At 44.5% G+C, this 26125-nt stretch overlaps 1 protein-coding gene across 17 annotated transcripts in view; it reads right to left on the minus strand.

Moving 5' to 3' along the window:
- Positions 1-9576, minus strand: part of SYNE1 (spectrin repeat containing nuclear envelope protein 1) — a 575028-nt gene extending 565452 nt beyond the window's left edge. For 8 of the 17 annotated variants that reach the window (XM_053292839.1, XM_053292877.1, XM_053292848.1 and 5 more), the window contains exon 1: positions 9176-9571. The gene's annotated coding sequence lies outside the window, so the exon portion shown is untranslated. Of the gene's footprint in view, positions 1-9175 lie in introns of all 17 variants that reach the window. The other 9 variants (XM_053292903.1, XM_053292867.1, XM_053292924.1 and 6 more) reach the window with 5 other exon arrangements.
- Between the last annotated feature and the right edge of the window lie 16549 nt (positions 9577-26125).

Consider the following 26125-nt stretch of genomic DNA (forward strand, 5'->3'; position numbering starts at 1 on the left):
AGGGAAATAAGTATTCGATCCCTTCACAAAAGATGTCTTAGTACTTGGTGGCAAAACCCTTGTTGGCAATCACGGAGGTCAGACCTTTCTTGTAGTTGGCCACCAGGTTTGCACACAACCCAGGAGGGATGTTGTCCCACTCCTCTTTGCAGATCCTCTCCAAGTCAGAATGGTTTTGAGGCTGATGTTTGGCAACCCGAACCTTCAGCTTCCTCCACAGATTTTCTGTGGGATTAAGGTCTGGAGACTGGCTGGGCCACTCCAGGACCTTCATGTGCTTCTTCTTGAGCCACTCCTTTGTTGCCTTGGCTGTGTGTTTTGGGTCATTGTCATGCTGGAATACCCATCCACGACCCATTCTCAATGCCCTGGCTGAGGGAAGGAGGTGCTCACCCAAGATCTGACGGTACATGGTCCCATCCATCGTCCCTTCGATGCGGTGAAGGTGTCCTGTCCCCTTAGCAGAAAAACACCCCCAAAGCATAATGTTTCCACCTCCATGTTTGACGGTGGGGATGGTGTTCTTGGGCTCATAGGCAGCATTCCTCCTCCTCCACACACGGTGAGTTGAGTTGATGCCAAAGAGCTCGATTTTGGTCTCATCTGACCACAACACTTTCGCCCAGTTCTCCTCTGGATCATTCAGATGTGCATTGGCAAACTGCAGACGGGCCTGTACATGTGCTGCCTTGAGCAGGGGGACCTTGCGGGCACTGCAAGATTTCAGTCCTTCACGGCGTAGTGTGTTACCAATTGTTTTCTTGGTGACTATGGTTCCAGCTGCCCTGAGATTATTGACAAGTTCCCCCCGTGTAGTTCTGGGCTGCTTTGTCACCGTTCTCATGATCATTGCAACTCCACGAGGTGAGATCTTGCATGGAGCCCCAGACCGAGGGAGATTGACAGTTATTTTATGTTTCTTCCATTTGCGAGTTATCGTGCCAACTGTAGTCACCTTCTCACCAAGCTGCTTGGCGATAGTCTTGTAGCCCAGTCCAGCCTTGTGCAGGTCTACAACCTTGTCCCTGACATCCTTCAACAGCTCTTTGGTCTTGGGCATAGTGGTGAGTTTGGAAGCTGAGTGATTGCTTGCTTCTATGGACAGGTGTCTTTTATACAGGTACTGTAACAAGCTGGGATTAGGAGCACTCCCTTACAGAGGGTGTTCCTCATCTCAGCTCGTTACCTGCATATAGTGAAAAGACACCTGGGAGCCTGAAATCTTGCTGGTTGATAGGGGATCAAATACTTATTTCCCTCACTACAATGCAAATCCATCGCTGACTTTTGGGCACTGGGCTTTTGAGGGTTTGTTTGTTGTTATTCTGTCTCTCACAGCTACAATAAACCTACCATTCCAATTATAGCCTGGTCATTTCTGTGTCAGAGGGCAAACGGACAAAATCAGCAGGGGATCAAATACTTATTTCCCTCACTGTATGTGTGGGTTTTCCAGGCAGTCATCAGAATTTTATTACTCCCTTTATAAGAAGGATTTAAAGACCCTCCACTTTAGAGAGATTTTTTCCCCAGCATTCTAACCTGCTGTCTCGATCAGTGATCTTTGTTTTAATTGGATTCCAGTTTTTAGCACTATGTTTTGTACTGCTGTTACCTGGTAGTTATTTTAATTGTTGTTATTTTATGTTATATTACTGTGATTTATTGTTGTGAGCCACTCTGAGCAGCATTGTGCTAAAGAAGCAAGCTACAGATATCTTAAATAAACAAACACACCATATTTGCAGTCCAATAAGCCACTATCCCAGATTGGATACCAGTCAGCAACCACTAATCAAATCTGGTCTTGATCAGAAGATTTAAAAGCTTTGCTACTGACACATTTATACAAAAAGCAAATAAACATTCACCAAAGCTCTCAGGTAATACTCTAATCAAAGGGAACTCCAAATTCTCCCTTCCATCCACGTAAATTCTACAGTAAAAAACCAAAACATGAATCAAGGTTTCAATCTCACCTGAATCACAAGGACAGAACATTTGAGACAAAGCAAAATCTTCAAACCAACCTTCAAGTTACTTGGATGGTATAACATTAAATATAGCCAAGGAGAAAGTCCTTCTGTACTTATAACATTGAAAAGGAATTTTGAATAGGATGCACTTCCATTACGGTTGGAAAAACTTAGCCCAAAACCCAATGATGAATAAACTTGGAGGGCTATAATTAATATATCTTGTTTACTGACAACTAAGATCCTTTGCTTGATTGTTGCTCTAGCTTGAGGACTATTTATCCCAAGCAACATGACAAACGGAAAAACCCAATGAAGCGATCTTCTGAGACAGGGCCTTCTTTAAAGAAGAAACAAATGAACCCACTAGTGTCAAGATGACAAATAAGTTAAGGGTAGTGCCAATAGCTTATAGTAGGACCACAGCCTAAATTCAACAAGGAGCTCCAGGCAATTTGCAAGTTCAGCCCCACCCCTGCAACACATGCAGGTAGGCCCAAAATGGAACTCAAGAAAGTTGCCTTCACCTTTCCTAGGATGGAAGCATCCCCATAATCCAAATAGACACTTTGCAGAGTATTTAAGAAGCCAATATGATTTTATACAACTGGTGGCATCCCTTTTAGGGTATAGCCTCCCCAGTGAGGTTCTCCTGGCAACATCACTATGCTCTTTTAGATGACATGTGAAAACTTCCTTGTTCTCCCAGGCTTTTAGAAATCCTTTTAAAATGTTTTTAGAGTTGTTTTTGTATTTTTATGTAGCATTTTGTTTTTAATGTGCTTTTAACTGAATGTTTTATTCCATTGTTTTTGTATGTGAGCTGCCCACAAAACAATTGTTAAGGAGCAACCAATAAATAAAGTTATTAATTGTAATGCAACAGGGACAAGCTTAGCATCCTTGGTGAAAAATCAGTCTTGAATGACCTTTGAACAATGATAAGTCCTTGCAACAGCAGAATCCTTATGTGTGGTCCATTCAGATGAACTGTGAAAGTATGTACCAAAATATCTAAAAGCAATCCACTGGTTCAATAGGATTCCCCTCAATATGCCAGTTAAATCTGGTACAAAATTTAGAAGAAAACAAAGATTTTTCATTTCTCATTGTCAATAGGCCTGTGCATATAGGTAATACTGGAATTCCAATGTCTGAATTCCCTACCACCATTAGGCATTAGTGTCCTAGGTAGCATGGGGGCCCTTTAATTCACCACCCAGCATTAGCACAGGGGTGGCTGGGCAGTGCACAGATGATCGGGAGTTTGGGACAGGGGTAGGCAGAGGGTATGTAAATACTCCCTGGAAAGTTTGTGCACTGCTGGAAAAATGCATGGGCTTCTGGAGATTGTGTGGGGCTCCAATCCCCAGAAGCCTGCATGTTTTCCCAACAGTGTGCGCACTTCCCAGAAAACACTTACACACTACCTGTGCTGCACAGCCACCTCCATACCACTGGGGGTAGCGAATTAAAGGGCCACCCCCCACACCATGATGCTACCTGGGGCACTTGTCCCATGGTCTAATGCCTCCTAGTGGTAGGGGCAGGGAATTCCAATGTTGGAATGCCGATATTACCAACATGCATAGACCCATTAATCAATAACTAAATGATTGTGTTTACAGTATTTTATAATATAGTGAACAGTGAATTCCATAATTTAACTACACATTGTGTGAAGTAGTACTTCCCTTTTTGTGTCCCGAATCTCCCAGCATTTAGCTTTAACATATGTCCCTGGGTTCTAATACTATGAGAAAGGGAGAAAAACCTCTCTTTATCCACACCATGCCTAACTTTATACACCTCTATCACTTACCTACCTTCTTTTTAAACTAAAAAGGCCCAAACATTGTAGTCTTACCTCATAAAGGAATCACTCCAAGCCCCTGATCTTTTTGGTTACCCTTCTCTAGCTCTACAATATGTTTTTTAAGGTGTGGTGGCTAGAGCTGTACACAGTATTCCAAGTGTGGTTGCACCACAGACTTATATAAGGGTATTACTATACTCTCAGTTTTATTTTCAGTCCCTTTCCTAATGATCCGTAACTGAAGTTAGCCTTCTTTACAACTGCCATACACAGCAGCAATATGTTCAGTAAGCTATCCACCATGACCCCAAGGTCCTTTTCCTGGTCAGTCATCAACACCTCTAGCCCCACTAGTGTAAATGTGAAACCTGGATTATTATTATTTTGCCTCATCTGCATCACTTTGCACTTTCTTACAGTGAACTGCATTTGCCATTTAAAAACCCATTCACTTAGACAGGGGAGCTCTTAGCAATGCTTTTTTGCCATATCACCCTGATAATTGGTGTTATAAACAAACTTGGTTATCTCACTGCTCATCCCTAGCTCCACATCATTATGAATTTGAAAAGCAACGGTCCCAGTACAGATCCTTGGGGGACCCCACTTTGTACATCCCTCAAACTGTCCACTTATTCTCCAATTTGCTCCAAAGGACCTCATGAGGGATTAGAGCAAAGGTAGTTTTCAGATCAATAATTCCTTCCTTTAGAATGTAAATATTTTTCAGCTAGATGGCCAAGAATCAGACAATAGTCCAAAAGTGAACAATCTGCTTTGAATCCTATCTGCTCCTTTCCAACCATCCTGCATTACTCTGACCCAGGTAGAGATGAATAGCCCATCCAGACACTGACCAGACCTAGATTTGCTTAGCTTATCCTATGTCCTGGAACCATAAAAACAATTAAATGTAGAATCTGACATAACAGATTTACTGTACTTTGCCTTCACATATAAAGAAAGTGATCTTGGACAATTCACTCTTTTAGATATGTTTAAGTTGCAGTGGAACAAACAGGTGTGTGCCAACACATCAAGCATCACACTCTTGGTAAGTGGGTCAGAGAAAGCCATCTTTGCCCCCTTACAATGCAACTATGCTGTTCCTGAACACTTACTGGAGGAACATCCTACAGACGATTGCTCAAGCAATACTTTGCCCCTAGCAGTCAAAGCAATGTTTGGATACCGCATGTAAATCATTGATACCCTCACCTGTACTAGACTGAAATGCTGCTGCAAATGTTCAAACGGTCACATCAGGAGCAGAGAATGTGTGATGCCATGAAGCCACTGGCCCCACCCCTGATGCAGACACAGGGGCAGGGGCAGCCTCACCTGCCTACTTCACTCTTCCCCCATCTCCCAACAGCCTTACTTTCTAGACTGTGTGGGTCAGTGATGGAGGTGAGAATGAAGCTTCTAGCATGGAGCGGCGGCCTCTGCTCATTGCTGCTGCTTCACTAGCTGGATCGCTTCCTCTCTTCTCCTTGTGTCCTACTCCTTCAGGCTTGTGCACTTTGTCTGCTTCCTTCTGAAAGCAGTGCATAGTGCACAAACCTGTTGGTGGATGGTGCAAGGGAAAGAGTGGGAGAGAAAGTGCTGCAGCTAGCAAAGCAGTGGCAATGAGCAGAGGCCACTGCCTGCAGCAAGACGCTCTATCCTCACCACCGTCACCAGCACTGACCTGCAGTTTAAAAAGCTGGTGTGCCCAGTATGTAAGGCAACTGAGAGATGGGGAAAGCACATGAAACAATGCCCATGAGGAATAGAGACCAGGGCGGGATGCCTGCACTCCCTGTGCCCCATGGCACAGATGCCACATCAGTTTTTCTCCTCACCTTGCCTCATGGACAAGTCTCCCCTGCGTGTATCAGCCTAGGATAATACATAGCAGCTACTACATCAAAGCTAGTTTTAAGATCAGTCCAGAAACATTAGCTCTGCTATTGCACTGGTGAGCCTGATCCTTGTTATTCTGAGAGTGGCAAGATAAAAAGATCTTCACTTGCTTACCCTCATATATGAGCACTACATTTACTTGCTGGTAAAAACTGCAAATACTGGAGTCTATGGTGTATCACTTGCAAGTTTCCTCTAATGTTATTTCATAACAGCAGTACAAAAAGCTTTGTGGCACTTTGGGAGAATATTTGGTTTATTATGACACAAGCATTTCTAAATAAAAAGGGACAAAAAGAACAGGATGGAAGAGACTATGCATTAGCAAAAAAATGAGCCAAAAACATCATGTCATGGTGTGCTCTGGCAAGGAGCAGAAGGTTCAGGCTTTTCTAACAGACATCTCGAGAGCAGAGGCATTGGAAGTTGCAACAGAAAATATTACCCCAATCCTAAACATGACTGCTGGCAATAGAATGGCCTTGAGTCCAGTGGAATTTACTTATAAGTATGCATGCATGGATCCTGCGCAAGTTTACTCAGAAATAAACACCACTGAGTGGAACTTCTTCTTAAGTAAGTGGTGCACATTATGACAGCTCTAAGGAGAAAAGGCACCAGCCTGTTCCAGGTACGGAGTATAAAATTTGCAAAATTTCCGTCAGATGATCAAAGCACAAGTAACACTTAAGGAAACCAAAAACAAACAGGGTGTGGCCCTGACTACAACTGAACAAACAAGAACAGGCCAAAAGCCTGGTTTCAAAGTAATAACAATCAACATGTACAACTTACTGCCAATATAAAAATGATATCTTATATAGGAGCCCAGCAGGTTCTGTAGTGCTAACAAGGTAACATGACATATTTATTTCCCTGCTGTTGTTTGTCTCCTGGGGCACAGGAGTCATGCAAATTTGTGATAACAAGGCTGAACTCTCTCTCAAAAGAAAGAAAATATTTTCTTTTCTTAGACACTGAGGCCCATATCATCAGCTTAATAATCCACACCAGCTTCATGAATGTTAGTGGAACCATGTCAATTTACTCAAGCAGAAATCTGGCCATGGAGTTAAAGATTCTCCATTATTTAAGTTTTTTTATTCAGTTTCAATAAGCCAAAATACACATTCTAATTTTTAAATGTATTGTTTTGATTCATTTTAAGTACACATTCTTCTCCAGTTATGTACCCTACTGTTTACTAAATCATGTGGCTTGGGCAGCTCAAAGATTAATGTTCATTCTGTTGTAGTTCTTTATAAGTAACAAGCAGTGGAAGTGTCAGTCACTAAATAAAAGGTTGGGGGTGGAAAAACCTGACTAAGCCTTAGGAAAACAGAGGTAGTATACATGTCTTCCCTACAGTACTTCAGGTTAGGTCAATGGTTCTCAGAAGTGTGTGTATGTATGCACACACACATATGCATGGTGCCAGGGAGGAATAATATCCTGAGCCAAGATCTGGGGAGACTGAATGTCCCCTAGTAATCACTAATTTACATTGGATTGGGGGGGGATGGCTGGACCCTTATTGTCCCAGCATCCCAATGTGATATGGAAAAACAAGTTCAGGAAGAGCTGCAACTTTGCCCTTATGTTTCCTTGTGCGTGGCTTTAGATGGCTTCCCTTTTTGCCTTCAAATATCATTGTGGGATTATCCCAGCCTACAAACCCTAAATTCTACTCAGAAGCAGCCATTGTGCACAGGACAGAGCCCTTGGCTCTCTGAGGATTTCACTGGCAGAACAGATGTTTGGAGCTGGGCTGTGGAACTCCAAAAGGTGAGTGAAGTTAAAAGGGGAAATGCATTCAAGAAGTATGAGACACACTGGGTTAGCTACTTCCTCTTTTCATCTGAAACAGTCTATGCTAGCTAGTTCAAAGAATGTCTCACACACATGCCCTTGAGATAATAAGCTGGAGATAGATGCCATCATAAGATGAAACTGCCTCTGAAAAGAACAAAATTGTACTGAGACTATTGTAGAATATAGGCTATGTTAGTACAAGGGGAAAGCACATTTAGACTTGAAGTTACCCACTGTGATATCTATGTTATCACTTATTTCAATTTATTTGATCAGTGCCATCCAATGCACGTTTACTCAGAAACAAATCTTATTGAGTTCAATGAAAACTGCTTTCTAGTAAAGCCCAATCATATGTGCATTTACTTAGCATTAAGCTCCACTAAATTCAGTGGAACTTACTTGCAAGTAAACACACAAAGGATCAGGCTGTGTCAGTACTTTTGAAGATGTAAAGGCCCCACTGAGGTCAGTGGTATTTCCTTCTAAGGAAGCATGCACAAGATTGAAACCAGGATTAATAATTTTAATAATTTATTATCCAATCACAGTTCAGTGTAGATTTGTTTCCTGCCAACCACGAGAAACTGCATTTTTCAAAATATTAGGAATACCTTATTTCACTGGCATTAGATGGGCCCAAGTGCTAAAATACATAAAAGAAATAATTAATGATTAATGAATGTGACCAATCAATTTGTGACCAATATATTAAATAAAAGAATAATATACTTTTTTAAAAAACGCAGGAACAAATTCAGCAAACTGCAACTTTGAGGTGACAGCCATAACTGTATCACAAACACACAGAAAGTAAGTGCTGGTTACTAGTGTAACAATTGGCTGCAAAACAACAGGACTAGATCACCCCTGAGGATAAGCAATAAATAAATAAATAATGAAAGATGTACCTCTCACACTTACTATAGGTGTATACGATGCATAAGTGTTCTTCAGCTAGCAAAGAGAACATGAGCAGGGGGGGAAATGAGTCATTTCTTCTTAGGCAAAAGTTATTTTGCCTTGAGTTTCATTAGTTGAATACAAAGGTTCAGAATTAGAGGACCACTTGCAGATGCTTAGTCAAAACCAGTGCTCACCCTCCCACAGCACACAGCCCCTCCTCTTCAGCAGAAGAGATATCATTTTGGTGGGGAGATTTTCAACCAGTTCTCATAAGATTTTGGATCTGGTCTTTCTGTAAACAGAGATTCACAAATCGGTGACACTGGCCTGCCTGGATTTAAAAAATGAAGTCGTCCCATTGACTATAAGTCAACAGAACGAATCGCTTTGGAGCCCAATACCCTCAGGCTTAACTGCTTGTGGGTCACAGTTAAGCTAGGGGAAACTACTGATTTTCCTTTAAATCTTGGGGTTTCTATTTGCAATAAAGCAAGTCTCCTGACCCTCTTCCATTTTTTTTTTAACAAGGCATCTTTAACTCTAAATATCCTAAAAGCAGCAGCAATGCTGTCCCTGGTACCTGCTGTGCCCCATTCACCCCATTCTGCCTCCTCGACGGAAATGACAGAGCAGAAAGCAGATGCATCTGTCCGCAGATGAGCAGGGGAAAGGGAGCTCCAGAGAGCCCGCCAACCCAGCAGAGGGGGAGCAGTTGCCAGCGCCGTTTGTCCCTCCTTCACTCTCCCAGCCTGGGACCCACCGTAGCCGCTGCTGCTTTTTGCTGCTCCTCCGGCTGCGCCTCCTCCAAGCTGCCCTCTGGAAACGACTGCAGGACCTCCGCCGCCGCCTCCCGCCTGTCTCTCAGGGCTCAGGAGCTGACGGGAAGCCCCTGGCAGGCTCCCTGGTAACCGCGGATAACAATCCCACCCCGGCGACAGCAAGATACACACAAGCCCTGCTGCACCTAGCAGCGGCAGACGCCGGGGCCGAAGAAGCTCCGCCTCCCGCGCCTTTCCTTTTCGCAATCCTCCTCCCTCCTTCTGCAACGGACGACAGAGAGCTGCTCCTCAGCTACGGGCGCCTTATTTCCATTTGTGCGGGAGGGAAGGGAAAGCAGGTGCGTGTGTGAGCGCCTGCTGGGATGACGAGGCTTGCTCGGTGGTGATTTGCCACCTCGACTCCCCGTAGATTTCTGGAGATGCTGCTGCGCGAGCCTGTGCCTGTGCACACATGCACGCGCGAGTGCATCTGCCGGGCAAGGCAGAGAGTGGACCCTTCCCAGCCTGCCAGAGAACGGACGCACACAAGTGCGGGCGCGCGCATTCGCTGGACTGTCCCCTTGCGGGGTTTCCCAGGCGGCCACAGCAACTGCGCGGTCGCTCTCCCTCTCTAGCCATCCTGGGAAAAGGATGGCGGAAAGAGATAATAGACCTCGAATGCACTCTCTTCTATTTGCTCCAGGGGTTTTCGGCATGCAGCAGTATTGGCGGGAGCAGCAGCACTCAGCTGAGTGCCTTGGCCACAGCAAAGCTTATAGTAATATTACTACGAACATGCGAGGGAGGGAAGGGAAGCAAGAGAGGAAACTCTTCTGCTTCGGAGGTCCTCCATTTTTCAAGGGCAGGTTCTTCTCTCACGTGATGACACTGTGTCATCATGCCTGGAAGCGAGGAGAGTCAAACGCATCGCCTCATGGCATCTCTCTCGTGTAACTGTGCACCCCTGGATTTGAAACCCTCTGCAAATAGTAGTGATATGTTCTGGGACTGAGATTTCAGGCACATGAGATCTGCCTGTGTCCAACATTTGTGTTTGTTTTTAAATTATGTAATGTTTCCAAGCAGAACTCAGCAATGGTTCATGCACATGGTATGCCCTCTCAGCAGCCTCTTCCACATGAAGGCCCTTTAGTGAGGCACTACTGAGGCACTGTTTTTCTGCCCCAAACCAGAAGTGGGTCTGCCACTGTGGTTTCATGTGGCACTTAATATAACACTATATCCCCCATCATGACAATATTGCAATGTCCATCCCCACAGCAAAGGCAAGCGAGGGCAGAGCATTACTGTACCAGCCATAGCAATCCCAAGCAATGTATTTGACCATTAGTTCCTTTTTAGCTTTTTTTTTGTGCACTTGTGCTTTAGCACAAACATTTTAAATTTTTATTTACGTACTTACGCTTTAGTGGAGAAAGTGAATAGAAAATGTTACAAATGAGTGGGGGAGGCAAACATGGGTTAAAAATAATGGAGGAATGGGTTGAAGGATCATACTTTTGAAGGTGAAAGCAAGCTAATGCATGTTAAAAGCTGTTTTGGAGGTGGAATAAATCTAGTTTTCTGCTTCTTTTCCAGAACAGCTGAATTGAGGCAGGGTTGTTGTTGTTTTTTAAAACAATAAAAATAATATATCTCTATTGTTCAAAACAAAATAATATAGAAACCATTTTAGGATTATGTGGGTGACAGAGAAGTATATATTGCATGTTATTACACAGTGAGAAGTTGGGACATAATTATTTTTCTTCTGTTAATTCTGTGGTGTCCAGCAGAGTTAATTACAATGTAAGCTCATTAGACTGGGGAGAGGCTGTAATAAGTGGTAATAATCAACACCAACATGACAGTCCAGCCAAACCTTTTTCATATGCTCATAAAAGTGAACTCTTACTAGAAATGTTGCTTTCTTCTAAATATGTGGTAATGGATTGGAACCAAAGACTACAGTGCATGAGGGAAACTCAACTCCACTTGTACAGATGGACAATTTCCACCACCACCACCATCTGTTCCCTGTGCACTTGACAATTGGTTCCAGAGAGTCAGCTTATCTGAGAGCTGTTTTAATCTTTTTGAAAGAATGCAGTGGGGGCAAGGTGGGTAATGGTGTCAATGCAATGTGAAAATGCAGGACAAACAATGCAGAAAGATGGGGCTTCACTGACTGTATCATGACCACTCCTTCACACTAGTTGTGTCTATAGTGCTTTGCCAGCCCACTTGTGAAAGACTGGTGCTCGAATTGTTTGAAACTCTAAAATATTGCAACAAGTCACAACTTTAAACAGTTAGAAGGATAGCAGAGAAAACGCTGGAATAGGGATGTTCACGGACCATTTGCTTCAGTTTGGTCCAAACAGACCAAACTGCCACTCTGTGGACAGACTTGGCCGAACTGTCTAGGGGATTGCAAACCAGTTGAGATTTGAACTGGTTTGCACTTGAACTGGACCAACTCATAGGAAAATAGGAAGCTGCCATTTACTGAGTTAGACCATAGGTCCATCTAGCTCAGTATTGTCTGCACAGACTGGCAGTGGCTTCTCCAAAGTTGCAGGCAGGAATCTCTCTCAGCCCTATCTTGGAGAAGCCAGGGAGGGAACTTGGAACCTAGATGCTCTTCCCAGAGTGGCTCCATCCCCTGAGGGGAATGTCTTACAGTGCTCACACATCAAGTCTCCCATTCATATGCAACTAGAGTGGACCATGCTTAGCTAAGGAGACAAGTCATGCTTGCTATCACAAGACTAGCTGACCTTGGAATGAACCATTTGCACATGCACAGCACCCCCCAAAATGGCCACTGCACGTGCTCAGAGGGCCAAAACGGCCCCTAAACTGGCTGAACCGGCTAGGGGAGACTTGGGGGAGGGGATTCACTGCAGCACCCCCTGAAGCCACTGTAGCTCTCTGCAGTGGTAAGTCATTACTTTTTAGAACCAATTGTAATGCCCTCACCTGCCACCCTCGAACCGATTCTAATTTGAATCAGCCTGGGTCCAGCTCAAGGGGTGCAAAAACTGAACATGCCCAGTCCAGTTTGAATCTGGTTCAGATTCAAACCGAACCAGGCAAACTGGTTTTGTGTACATCTCTAGAATTAACTGACTTGGCTGGGCAAACTGACAAACCAGCTCAAACCAGTTTGTAATGGTTCGTAATCAAACCACTTGAACCAGTCCAGTTTGTGGCAGACCAGTTCAATCATGAACCAGTTCTGCACACCCCTAATCTGGAATACAATTTGTCCATGGCATTGCCTAAGTGAGTTAAAGATGCACATTCTAGGCAGAGGCGTATCTAGGGAAAATAGCGCCTAGGGCAAGCACTGAAATTGCACCCTCTGTATCAGCTGAAAAATACTAGTCAAGCCCGTTAATCTTTTAATTTTTCAAAAACTATTTAGCAGAGGACGTAGCCAGACCAAAAAATGCTGGAAAACTACAAATTTCAGTATGCTGGGGCTCGTGAAATACCCAAATACTATGTGGAGCTGTACTTGGAAAACTAAACAGAAGTGCCTGTCTAATTCTCTACTATGCATTGTAGCATCACTATTACATAAGTTTTAAAAATAAATTGAGAATTTGACTTTTCCCCGATACTCTGAAAATAATTAAAGGATATGCAGAGTAAACTGTGTCAATGCTTGGAATATATTCTAGTATTTCAGAAAGACAGTTAAAATGAGAGAAGAAGAGAAAGAAACTCCCAGTGGGCCTTAATACTAAGGATTTCACACTGATTCAAAGTCAAACTCACCATTAATAGCCATGTTATTAAGACATCACATTTAACTCATCACAAGAAGCAAAGTAAGAGCAAGTGAATACAATCCTAGCTCATAAGCTTCAGGTCAGTAATATTCACAAGCCCTGATTCTCTGTACATAGTGTCAAACTAAATATGTGTACAGTGACTTATATTATATTATTTTTTTTTAAAAAAAAATAATTACCTATAGCCCCTTCAGGGGACTTCCTAAAGGCCATTGGGGGTCTGCAAAGTTTTCCCCTCCCCCCGCTGGCCTCTAGGGCCTTGTAGGGACCATTTGAGCATGTGCGGTGGCCATTTTTTAAAATAAATTTTGTTTTTAAAAAATGGCTGCTGAAAACAAAATGGCCACTGTGCATGCTGAAATGGCCTCTGTGAGTCCTGGGATGGCCTAGGGCCTCACAGAGGCCATTTGAGCACACGCAGTGGCCATTTTGTTTTGGATGGCCATTTATTATTATTATTATTAATTTTTAAAAATGGCGCCCCCCTTCAAGTGGTGCCTGGGGCACGTGCCCTGCCTGCCTCAGCTTAGATACGCCCCTGATTCTAGGGGGAATGACTAGTGTAGAAGCACCTGGTGTCAATTTCCTTTTCTGACATTGCTCCTTCCACCTGCTTTGGCAAGTAGGAATGTCTACTAAAGTCACAAAAGCAATCATTGCAGTCTATGCGTTTTTCACACGTGACACTGTAATCAAATGCACACTTACTTGGGAATCTGCTCCCCTGAACAAAATGAACGATGTGAACTAAGTACACATAGGGTAGGGCTGCATGCAATTAACAGGACTTCTGAGTAAACTTGCTTAGGACCAGGTTCCAAAGCACTGATTCTGAGTTCACAGCTTATCAGTCAACTAAAATATTTTACTCAGCTAGCAGCTGTAGTTTTGTCCAATGTTTCATCTCATTTAGTGTCCCTCAGCAGTTTGTCATTTCAATGCTAGAGGAATACTTAGATCAAGCACCAGTTGTACACAAACTGAATATCACCCTGTCATAAACCATTCCTGTTAATATTACCTTTCTGTCAAGAATGTCTTACTTGAAGAACTGGCAGCTTTTTATTTTATTATTTTCTCCTAACATTTGCTTCTGAATTCTGTAGGACATTGGTATAATAGGATTTCCCTCCCCCCATTGCAGTTTATTTTGATCTGTCTGTGCACTCTACCAGTTTATGGGATTCTCTGTAACTCAAAGTCTCCTTTAGCAATCAATTGCAGAAAGGAAACTGGAGTGCAAAGACAGGCAAGTGATAGGAAGAAATGTATGAGAGCTAAAAATAAAACCTTAGCCTATTTTCTCTGATTCCTGTCTATGCGTTGGTGGAGCCAGTTGTTAAAAAATCTTGCTCCCCCACTCGCCCTTGCATAAGTGCTTGTTATTTGTCATCTTTTGCTATGTCTGACGAAAACTATGTTCTGCTCTATATCCAGGGGCAACTGAACTATGGCCACAATCCAGTGAGGTAGTATATATGCATTTGTTCAGATTTTTCCAACTCTCTCCCCACCGCCAAATCTGGCAGCCTTGTATTTTCACAGGCACCAAACCTGCTAAGCCACACATTAAGTTTGACAGAAGGTTAAAAAAATTAGCTTCAGGGAGAAGGCAACAGGGATATGGAGACCAGACAGAGGACAAACATAATAAACACTATATTTCAAATTCCTATGAGCCAGCATAAAGTATCAGGCACAAAGAACTGCAATTCATATAAAGATGAAATAAAAATTAAATTCCTACCACTAACAAAGTGTTGAAATACCCTAGCTATCTTCCAGAACAGTTATAAATTGGCACTTAATGCATGAAATACAAGACACCCTGATTACTGGAAACACCAGAACCCCAACCTATTGCTTAGTTATTTAGATGCTTCCTTGTGCCAAACTTGGAACATGCATCAATTCTATTTCTGGGACAATTTATATCTATATCAGTTAAAATTTGGTGCACAAATTCTGTAGAATGTAGGAGGTGTGCCTATCACTGCAAAGAAAAGAAGCTCTGACAGGAAGTGATGAGCAGAAGTGAAACAACAGGGAGTTGCATATGAGGGTGTAGACAGAATAAAGAGATGTGGGAATGCCCCTTTTACATACTTAAATCAACCTGGGATTGGGGAAAGGAAAGGAGCAGCCTACACCAGGAATTTTCAACATTGGGTCCCTAGATGTTATTGGACTTCAGCTCCCATAATCCCCAACCAAAGGCTACTGGGGCTGAGGATCATGGGAGTTGAAGTACAATAACATCCAGTGACCAAAGTTGAGAATTCCTGAGCTACAAATCTGAGTGATGTGCAAGTCAGGACCAGTGTCAGGGATTGACATCTTGGGAGAGCTACCAAGGTCTCCAGGGGTGTAGCTATAATTGAGCTGATGGGTTCAAAGAACCTGGGGCCCCCAGCTCCTGAAGGCCCTCCAGCTCCACTCCTCCCTATTTTCTTCATTATCTCCCTCACTCCAAAGGGCCCCCGGGGATAGGGGTGAACATGGGCCCTCTCTCCCCTAGCTATGCCCCTGAAGGGCTCACTGCTGATCCCTGAGACCATGGTGCCCATAGCCTTCATGTAGTGATAGGAAAAGGTATCTCAGGAACCTATCCAGATATGAGAGGGTCCCTCCATGGAGGGCAGTTTGCCAAGGGCTGCCTGAAACCTAGAGCAGGCCCTAGAGGGAGTTTCCCTTTCATGCACTCTAACAATTTTCAGATGCAGAAGGAAATAAGAGTCATCCAACAACATTCTCACAGAATGCTGCAGTTTAAAGTCTGCAGTTGTGTTCACCCCAATCCAAAAGAAGATAGTTTCATTGATGCCCTATTGAAATCAATGGGACAAGTTAGTTGTGACTAACATGAATTTGATTAACGTCAGGAGAATTTAGGCATGGAAAGTAAGTAAGGAAAGGAAGGCTTGGAAGGAAAAATGAGAAGTTAACACTTTGGCATATTGAATATGAAATAGTGATGAGACATTCAGGTAAAAATATGAGACAGGCAGTTGGAAATGGGGGCAGGATGGGACTCCAGGGTAGGGGTGTGCACAAAACTGGTTTGCCTGGTTCAGTTCAAGTCCTCAGCCTGGACTGCTGATGGCCGCCACCACTGGAGAAAGGGTGAGAGTCACCCCGAAGATGGGCTGAAACAGCCGTTAGAGGACCAAGAGAGGCCAGCGTAGGGAGAGGGGGACTGGAGAGACACACACACCGTGGCCATGGCAAGTCCCTTCCCCCAAGGCCACTGCACCTGGTGGTGAGGTTATTTAAAAAATTAAAATGTTAGAACCTCCCAAACTGGCCCAGGGGAGGGGGAGGTGGGCTCGACCTCCATCCAGACCAGTTTGATGGTGAACTGGCTTGACCTCGAGCTGGTTCACACATCCCTACTCCAGGGTAAAGGAGTAGTTCTGTGCATTGTCAGCTTATAGGTTATGAAAGATGCTTAAAGCAATTTGATGAGTTCACTGAAGGACAGTGAATAGAACAATGTGTGTATTAAATAAATTATACGCTAGCATCGATCTAAATAAAATTAGAAATACAAGGAATCTCTTAATTGAGATGGACGTAAAGGACAAGATACCAGTGCAATACAAACAATTTATGGTGCCTGAAGCACCAAACCAAATGTCCAGTAACTGTTCTCCTCTTATGTCTTACACCATGCAGATTGCACTAAAGAAGATGGCAAAAGGAAGTGGTTAGTTTCATACTTTCCTGGTTTTCTTTTCAAGTCACAGATGTCTTGATCTTATAAGATGTCTGCTATAGGGAAAATGGTGAATTTTATTTCATGTACAGAATGATTAGGGAGCAAAATCATTTTTTTCTTATTAGGAAAATACAACATGTAACAGTATAGCAGGCTTGCCTCAGACTTGCCCTAGAGAGACATCCTAATTCAAGTAACACCTTCCATTTTTCACATGAGAAGTGTTTAGAAATATTAGGGCGTCATGTCCTCTTCCCTGGAAGCACTTCCCCATCATAATCCATGGTATGCATGGCCTAGTTTGTTTGTTTGTTTATTATTTAGTTGTGGATATTCACTATACTACTCACTATACTTCTTTACTACCTCTTTCAAAGTACCGGAGGCAGGTCTAGCATTGAAAAACAGTTCTAGGACTGAACTCCTAAGCCCTCTTTTGAACTTTCCAAATTCATCTAAATATCAGTGTTATATGAGTAATTGAGCTGGTAATAGTACCAGGGCGGGGAGGGCAGGTGGTGGGGAGAGGCAGGGTTCAACTTACCTTCCCCCAGACAATGGATGTTTGTGTCTTTGGCACATGAGCCACGTGCCCACACAATCCACACTGCCTGAACAAGCGCAGATCACTACCCACTCTACTCCCGGCAGTGTGGATCAACAGAGGGTGGGACTAATTTTCCCGGCCTCTAGACATCCCACAAGGTACTATGCAATGAGTGTGGTGCCTTGGGGGATTCCTCCATCAGATGGTGCCTGTAAGTGCCCATCTCAGGCACATGATCCCAGCAGCTGGGTCAAGAGAATGCTTGCTCCCTTAACCTCAGCTAAGAGCCAGACTAGGAAGTGGGGTTAGGCTGGGTGGGAGCACTGAACTCCCACAGGATCCACATGGATCCTGGTGCTCCACACACAAGCAGCCTAGCCCAGGCTAGTCTGGGCTAGGCTGCTCATGAGAACAGCCTCTCTCTCTTTTCTTTTATAAGGAAGCTGGCATACTAAATAAAAGCGATGCCAAAAATGCTGCAAGACATGTGGGAAAATAGAATTAAGCAGCTGCTATCAGTGGCAGACTAATGGAGAGGCAGAGGAGGCATTTGCCTACAGTGGCAAAATTGGAGAAACAAAAGTCCCCCCTTTTGCCTTAAAAAAAAAGTTGCTGTGTGACAGTGGCTGCCGTGGCTGCAGGGAGGGGTGGTGAGGGGAAAGCTCCACCTGTTCCCTCTAAAGAACCGCAGGATGGGGTGCGGCAGCAGCTGCGTGGAGGGGAGGCGTGGAGGGGAGATTCCCCCCTTTTACCTTTGAAAACACCACTGTGTGGCCGGATGAGACGAAGGCCGAAAATGGCCTGCATAGTAGAGAAAGGCTCGTGCAGGCACTTGGGAGGGGAGCTGGGAGGAGCTCGCTGTCCCCCATCCTGCCACGCAGCAGCGTTTTCAAAGATAAAAGTGGGGGACTCCCCCCCTCCTCCCCCTCACAGCCACTGCCACCACACCCCATCCCACCACCAGCAGTGGCATTCTTAAGAGGGCAAAAGGGGGAACTTTCACCATGCCCCCCCCCCCAGCCACTGCGACTATCACTGCAGAGCGGCATTTTTTGTTTTTTTAAGGTAACAGGGCAGCAAAAAGCTTAATCTGCCACGGCTACTATATATTTTATTCATTCATTCATTCATTCATTCATTCATTACATTTATAAACCACTCCATCCAGAGGCTCTGGGCAGAGGCTCTGGGTGTACAACTAGTTTAAAAATCATAAAAACAAACATCATTTAACACACACTACTTAAAACAATATAAAAACAATTTTAACACAATTTAAAACCAATTAAAATACTTAAGAACAATTTAAAAACCTTGGAAGGCCAGGCCAAACAAGGGAGTCTTTAGGGCTCTCTTAAAGGCCAATAGCGAGCCTAAACTGCGGATATCTGCCGGGAGTGCATTCCAGAGGCCAAGAGAAGCTATAGAGAAGGCCCGGTTCCAAGTTGCCACCAGACGTGCTGGTGGTAACTGGAGATGGACCTCTCCAGATGACCTCAACGTCCGATGGGGATCATACAGAAGAAGGCGCTCTCTGAGGTAGTTCAGGGCTTTAAAGGTATAACCAGCACTTTTTATTTTGCCCGGAAACATATCGGCAGCCAGTGTAACTGTTTCAAAACAGACATCATATGGTCTCTCTGGGTTGCCCTAATAAATTAGGTTCATTTGCAAGATCTTAGATTTCCGTCATGTAGGACAGATGTAGCCCTACATCTATTGATTTGCAAAGTAACTCTTGCTGCTTTGATGTAGAAACTCCTATTCTATAAAGATCATTATGGTCCAAGGTCACATTTATTGCATGTGCTGTACATAGTACTGCCCTTAAAGATGGTATTGAAACTGCATTTATACAAAATGAGATAATTAACTGGGATAGGGTGTGGAGTATATCTACACAATATTTAAAATATCAACAACATTGGCTCATGGTCTGTTTTCAGGTCCACCTCAGATCTTGACTTTTTTGTAGGGTTGTGCACAAAGCACTTCGTGCATATCTGGGGCGGCAGCAAGCAGGCACTTTAAACAAAGGGAGGCAAGTCTTACCTGCCCTTCTGTCGTTCCTTTGCCACCCCTGCTGCCCCAATGTGGTGCCGTCCATAATAAACAGCCGTGCTGTCCATTCTCAATTAACCTTTTTCTCCCTTTATCCCGGGGGCATCGTTGTCACATAAATGGCATCTGCATATGCAGAGTGCATGGCAATACTGCTGACCACTCAAGATGGTGTCTGCGCAGACACCATTTACATGATGATGATGCCCATGGGACATTGGGAACAGATAACTTCCTGTTCCCAAACAGGGAGCCTCTGCATGGCATCGCTTGTAAGAATGGACAGCGGGGCTGTTTGTTATGGACAGCACCACACTGGGGCAGCAGGAGGGGGTGTAGGAGCAACAGAGGGGCAGGTAAGACCTGACTCCCTCCGTTTAAAGTGCCCACTCCTCCACCCCGCTGAAATGTTTTGGCCAAGAGAATTCAAATCGTATTGGCACCTCGATTAGAGGTGCCAAAATGCATTATGCACATCCCTACTTTTTTGCCCTTTACAACTTGGAACCAGGGTACCTAAAAAAAAAGCCACCTACCATACCAACCTGCCTGGGATTTTAGAATGGCCTCAGGGGCTCTCTTTGGTGTCTCCGCTCCATTTTAAACATCATAGGTGGGGGCTCATGACAGGTGAGGGCCCTATTTGTAGAATGTTGTCCCTGTACATCTAAACCTTTTAACATACTGCGTTTTGTTGGCTCCTGTTGGATGCTGCAGATTTTGCTTTTATTGTGACTTATTTATTATTTATGTATTTATTATTTATTTAATGTATTTGTATACCGCCCTAAACCAAGGTCTCAGGGCAGTTCACAACAAAACATTGACTTGTTTTTAGTGTGATTGTTTAATGTGTTTTTAGTTATTAGCTTTGCTTATTTAAATGTTGTTAGCTGCCCAAAGAAACTTTTCTAGAAGGGCAGGGTAAGCATTCTTAAAACAAGTAAATAAATCCTGCTTCCTTCATGTGCACAGAGCAGTGGCTTCATGGAAAGCCAGTATAGCCCTCTTTCCGTTATGCCTCCTTCTTACCCAGACCACTACTCTCTCTCTCTTTTTGCAGTACATCTCAGCTAGAACAGTTGCTTCCAGGAGGGAGGAAGTCCTCTCATGTTGAAGCAGTTAGAGATCTGATCTTTCCCAAGCGCCTGTGCACTGTAGCCTACAACTGGCAGAAACAGGAACAGCACTGCACATGAGGTGAGGAGGAAAGCTGACAGCTGATTATCTCAACATGAGGTGCAGGAGGGCTTCCCTTGAAGTGAATCCTCTGGTCACATGTATGTGGGGACCAGCAGTGGCCTGGCACCAAGGAAGCATTGTGTGGGTGGAGACAGTTGTACTGGTGTCCGGCGGAGCTACTCTGTACCCTACATTCTACATACAGAGCAAGCAGGCTTGCATCTCAACGTGGCACTTGCTAGATCGAAATGATTACAGTGGTTTCTAAAGAGCATTTTGTAAAGCTTATTGCAACATAACACAGATCTTTTGTAATTAACTTGTTTAGAAAGTTAGAATTTAACTTGCAGTTGCTAATTAGCTGTAAAGAGTTGACTGTATGGTACACTATAATAGAGTTGGAGGGTATCTTTTAGACCACTTAATTCACCTAATTGATGCAGGAAATACAGTGCTAGAGTATCCCCTGCTTATAGCTGTCTGCTTGGAGACCTCCATCTAGGGGATGGGTGGGAGAGCACCCACTCCTTAGATAATTTGTTCCATTGTTGAATTGTTCTTACAATTTGGAAGTATTTCCTAATATTCAACCAAAAAGTACCCTCCTGTACTTAAGCTCATTAGATGTAGTCTTTGCCCCAGGGGTGCCATTAGGCATGGACCTGGAGGCCCAGGTCCATGTGCCCATTCTCCTAGAGGGCCCCATGATGTTCCCCAAGGGAAAAAGGGCCACTGTTATATTTCTGGAATGGCTTGGCCTAGAGTCCTGAGATTTGGCACATATGTAGTACAGGTTAGTAGGACTCTTTTTATTGATTTTGAAGTAAATCAGCCAGTTCATTTTTTTTTGTTTTTTTAATTTTTTAAAAAAGCTTCAAAGAAGTCCTTTCAGTGGCTTCTTTTATGGAAGAAAATTACAAACACTTATGTAACTGAAGGCTCCCCTTGTACCATCATTCCACACACACCCCGTGGAGGAATCTGCCCATTGCCCTCATTAAAAAGGGTTATCACCCCGCTTTTCACTCCTGTTATATTTCAAGAATGGCGTGGCAAGATGAGAAAAATTAAAAACCTGTATCAATCATTGCTAACACACCATGTGCAGAACCTAATCACAGCCATACAGAATTTGGCCAACAGATGCGAGACATCGGTGTTTTTATCAGAAAGAAATATGGGGTCTGAAAGAGAAGCAGAAGGTCAGTTTGAATGTGAAGAAGTCATTGGCCTATTGAAGTCATTGAATGGTTTTGGTTAGTCCAGTTTGATTAATGGCAAAATGCTGTCATCTGAAATATACTGATATAAATGTCATGCAACAGTTAAAATAGAGCTAGGAGCGCTATTAATGCGTTTAAGCTGATATAAAATGTGCAATATGCCCTATTGCTATGCAAGCTACTTTGAAATCTACCTTGTCAAAAAGCAATCTAGAAATATTCTTAACAATAACAACACTGGCCTGGTTCACACAGTTGTTTAAATCTAGATTTAATGTGAGTAGCCAACACTAACATGATTTCCCTGCTAACTGAGCAAAGATGCACCTTGTTAGTGGCAATTCTCTTTATTGAACAGGGGGAGAGCAACTGGCCCTATCCAGCCCCAGCACAGCATCCCTCTAGTGGCTGTTGCTGGTGTCTATCTTATGTTTCGTTTTTAGATTGTGAGCCCTTTGGGGACAGGGAGCCATATTCAGAGGCGTAACTATAGGGGGGGCAGGGAGGGCACGTGCCCCGGGCGCCATCTTTTCTGGTCACGTGGGGGGCGCCGCCATGACAATTTTTTTTTAATTTTTTAAAAAATTTTTTGTTAATACAAATGTTTCCTGCTCAGTGCAGCAGTGCTGCAGCAGCCAAGGGATCACATCGGCGCCCCCTCCCCCACGAGCGGTCCCTTCCGTACCGCCCGCGCCCCCCCATTGCTTTGCTGGCACCTGGCGGCCAGTCAGTGGCCTGGCTTGGCGGCAGCGGCGGGCGCTTGTGAGGAAAAACCTAAGTATAATGTAGTATGTGGGGGGCGCCATTTCAGTGCTTGCCCCGGGCGCTGTTTTCCCTAGTTACGCCTCTGGCCATATTATGTATGTATGTATTTATATCTATATAAACGGCTTTGGGAACTTTTGTTGAAAAGTGGTATATAAATATTTTTCATACTCATATTTGTGTGAACCCACACAAAGGTGAGAATCTCAGATTCATCTCGGGCCATAAACTACCTTGGCATGGGTTCACACAATCATGCTATGGTGATAACCCAGATTAAAACTAGATTAAAACAATCGTAAAACAAAACAAACCAGGCAAATAAATGTGTGCTGTAAAATTTATTTATTTATTCATTTGACATGTTTATATACCACCCAAAATGTATATCTCTGGGTGGTTTACAATAAAACAATACAAATTAAAACAAAATAAAAATGTTAAAATATTAAATAATTAAAATTTATCTCACTGTTAAAAACTCTCAAGAGCTCTTCTCACAATCGGTGAGAAGAGCTCACGGGCAGGCTGCAGGTAAGGCCTGCCTGCCCCGCATGTGATTTCCATTTCTTCCCTGGGCAGGCGGATCGCCCTCCCAGATGACCGGCAGCTCCCACTTCAACTCCCAGGGTCAGGGTGCCAGGATGTGCCACTGCGTGACACCCGGCCCCCCAGAGCCGCAATAATGCGCAGTGCATTACTGGGATCCCCCCCTCCCCTCCAAGTGTGCCAGCCACAGCTGCAAGCAGCCGTGACTGACACACAATTAAAACAACTGACACGTGATTAAAAAGTGAGGTCAAGGGAGTGCTTGCTCCCTTAACCTCATTTAACTAGGAGGCTCAATAGGCAGGTTTGCTGCTGTGTAGGCACTGGGATCGATCCTGATCCCAGTGGTTCACATGAGCATGGAAAATCGGGCTGGGCTCTCTTAGCCTGGTTTTGGATGCTCATGTGAATCGCCTCTAAGTCTAGTTTCACCCCCTGGGTGAAAAATGTGTCTTAACTGGCTTTTTAAAAGTTGTCAGAGATCAACAGGGAGGCTCTTATTTTAGCAGGGAGCACATTCCAAGCTTTGGGGCAGCAGCGGAGAAGGCCTGTCCCTGAGTAGTCACCGGACGAGTCAGTAGCAATGGCAGACAAACCTCTCCAGATGTGATTTGGGACTCAGCAAAGAAGACGTTGAGCCGGGTCTCACGATCAGTGAGACCCGGTTTGGGAAGCTCAGTGGGGTAAGCCTGCTCTCCCCACAGACGATCAGGGCAGGAGCCCTGGGAGGCCAGATCGGCCACCCACACGATTGCTGGCTCCGTGACGGAGCTGGTGGGGGCTGGGAAGTTCAGGGGCCACCAGGACCCCGGAAACTCAGTGGCTAAGCCCGCTCTCCCCACAGACAATCAGGGCGGGAGCCCTGGGAGGCCAGATCGACCACCCACACGATTTCCGGCTCCGTGACGGAGCTGGTGGGGGCTGGGAAGTTCAGGGGCCACCAGGACCCCGGAAACTCAGTGGCTAAGCCCGCTCTCCCCACAGACAATCAGGGCGGGAGCCCTGGGAGGCCAGATCGACCACCCACACGATTTCCGGCTCTGTGACGGAGCTGGTGGGGGCTGGGAAGTTTAGGGGCCACGCGGCCCCCGGAAGCACCAGCATGCCATGCACAAGCATGCAGGGCATGCTGGGGAGACCCCCGAGCTGGGAGGCTGCTTTTCAGCCTCCCGCCAGGGGTCTACTCATGAGTAACCGTTGCGCGGAGCCACAGCTACTCATGATTTTAAAAATGGGTTTGCGGAGTGCTCGCTCTGCAAACCCGGTTTTAGGGGTGGGCTACTTGAGCAGGTTACCCGCTCAAGAACCACCAGGCTCGCAGCTGAGCCCGGTGGTTCTCACGATTGTAGAAAATCGGGCTAGCGGAGGCTAGCCCAATTTTCTACAATCATGTGAATAGCCTTGTTCTCTTAAATACCTAAGGCCTAAGCTGTTTAGGGCTTAATAATTTGATGACTCAGAGACCAACCTGGCTGCCGCATTCTTTACAACTGCAGTTTCCAGACTACGTACAAAGGCAGCCCCAAATAGAGCACATTGCAGTAGTCAAGTCTGGAGGTTACCAGCATATGTACCACTTTTCTGAGGTCATTTATCTCAAGAAACGGATGCAGCTGGTGTATCAGCCAAAGCTAATAGAAAGCACCTCTGACCACTGCCTCAACCTGAGACACTAGGGAGATGTTTGGATCCAGAAGCACTCCCAGACTGCATACCTGTTCCTTCTGGGGAAGTGTGATCCCATCCAGAACTAGCAAATCAAAATAATCTCCCACGTTCTGACCCCACACACTAACTAACTCTGTCTTATCTGGATTCAGTCTCCATTTGTTATCCCTTCTCTTCATGCTGTTGACATGGAGAAATAGATTTGAGTGTCATCATCATACTTATAACATCCTGTACCAAATCTCCGGATGCTTTCTTTAGGCAAGAATCCAAAGCCTCTGGGTATACCAGGCTGGCAGTGGCTTCCAAGCTGATCTTGTACATAGTAGGCCCATTTACATAACCATATGGGGTTGGCTTGGGGAGGGGAAGGTCTCCTGTCCTGTTGCAGACTGAGGAGCAGAGCCTCCATTTGGCTCTGGAAACCCTAAATCCAGATGACTGAGGTATCTGCATCTCCATTGCAGAATAGGGAGCAGGGTCTGCTGAGGATTGGAAAAGGTGTCCCATAATGTATTACACCACCAGTACACTGGGAACAGATTCATAGTTTGGGAGTACTTCTGGACCCAACCCTCTCTCTGATACCTCAGGTGGAGGGAGTGGCCAAGAGTGCTTTCAATCAGCTTCGGCTGGTTTGCCAACTGTGCCATTTCTTGGAAGTGAGTGACCTTAAGACAGTGGTGCACATGCTTGCTAAACTTCAGGCTTGACTGCTGCAATGCACTCTACGTGGGGCAGCCTTTGTACATAGTCTGGAAACTGCAATTGGTGCAAAATGCTGCTGCCAGGTTGGTCTCCGACATGTTCCCAAGCGACCATATTACTCTGGTTTTTAAAGAACGGCACTGGCTACCAATAGGTTTCTGGGCAAAATACAAAGTGCTGGTTATTACCTATAAAATCCTTAAAGGCTTGGAACCAGGATATTTATGAGAACACTATCTTCACTATGAACCCCGCTGCCTATTTAGATCTTCAGGGGAGGTTCATCTGAGGGTGCCACCAACTTGTCTGGTGACAACTCAAAGGCAAGCCTTCTCTGTAGTTGCCTCAGAGCTGTGGGAAGCACTTCCTGCTGAGAGCTGCTTCATCCCTGTTGGCTTTTACGAAACAACTTAAGACACATCTCTTCAGCAAAACTTTTTCGCTATTTTGTAGCATTATGGATATTATTTTAATTTTAATTTTTCATGTTCTAATTGTTTTAAAATTTCTTGGTTTGTTTTATTGCTGTAAACTGCCTAGAGATTAGGTGGTGGGCTGTATACAAATATGCTACATACATACATACATACATACATACATACACTCATTATATCATTATCTGTTCTCTGATTGGCTGAGAAGAAGCAAGAGGGAGACCCAGCTCTATTGAGGGCATTATAGGGAAAGGACATAAGAACATAGGAACATAAGAACAGCCCTGCTGTATC

Source organism: Hemicordylus capensis, chromosome 1 (genome assembly GCF_027244095.1).
Source record: "Hemicordylus capensis ecotype Gifberg chromosome 1, rHemCap1.1.pri, whole genome shotgun sequence".
Lineage (NCBI taxonomy): Eukaryota > Metazoa > Chordata > Lepidosauria > Squamata > Cordylidae > Hemicordylus > Hemicordylus capensis.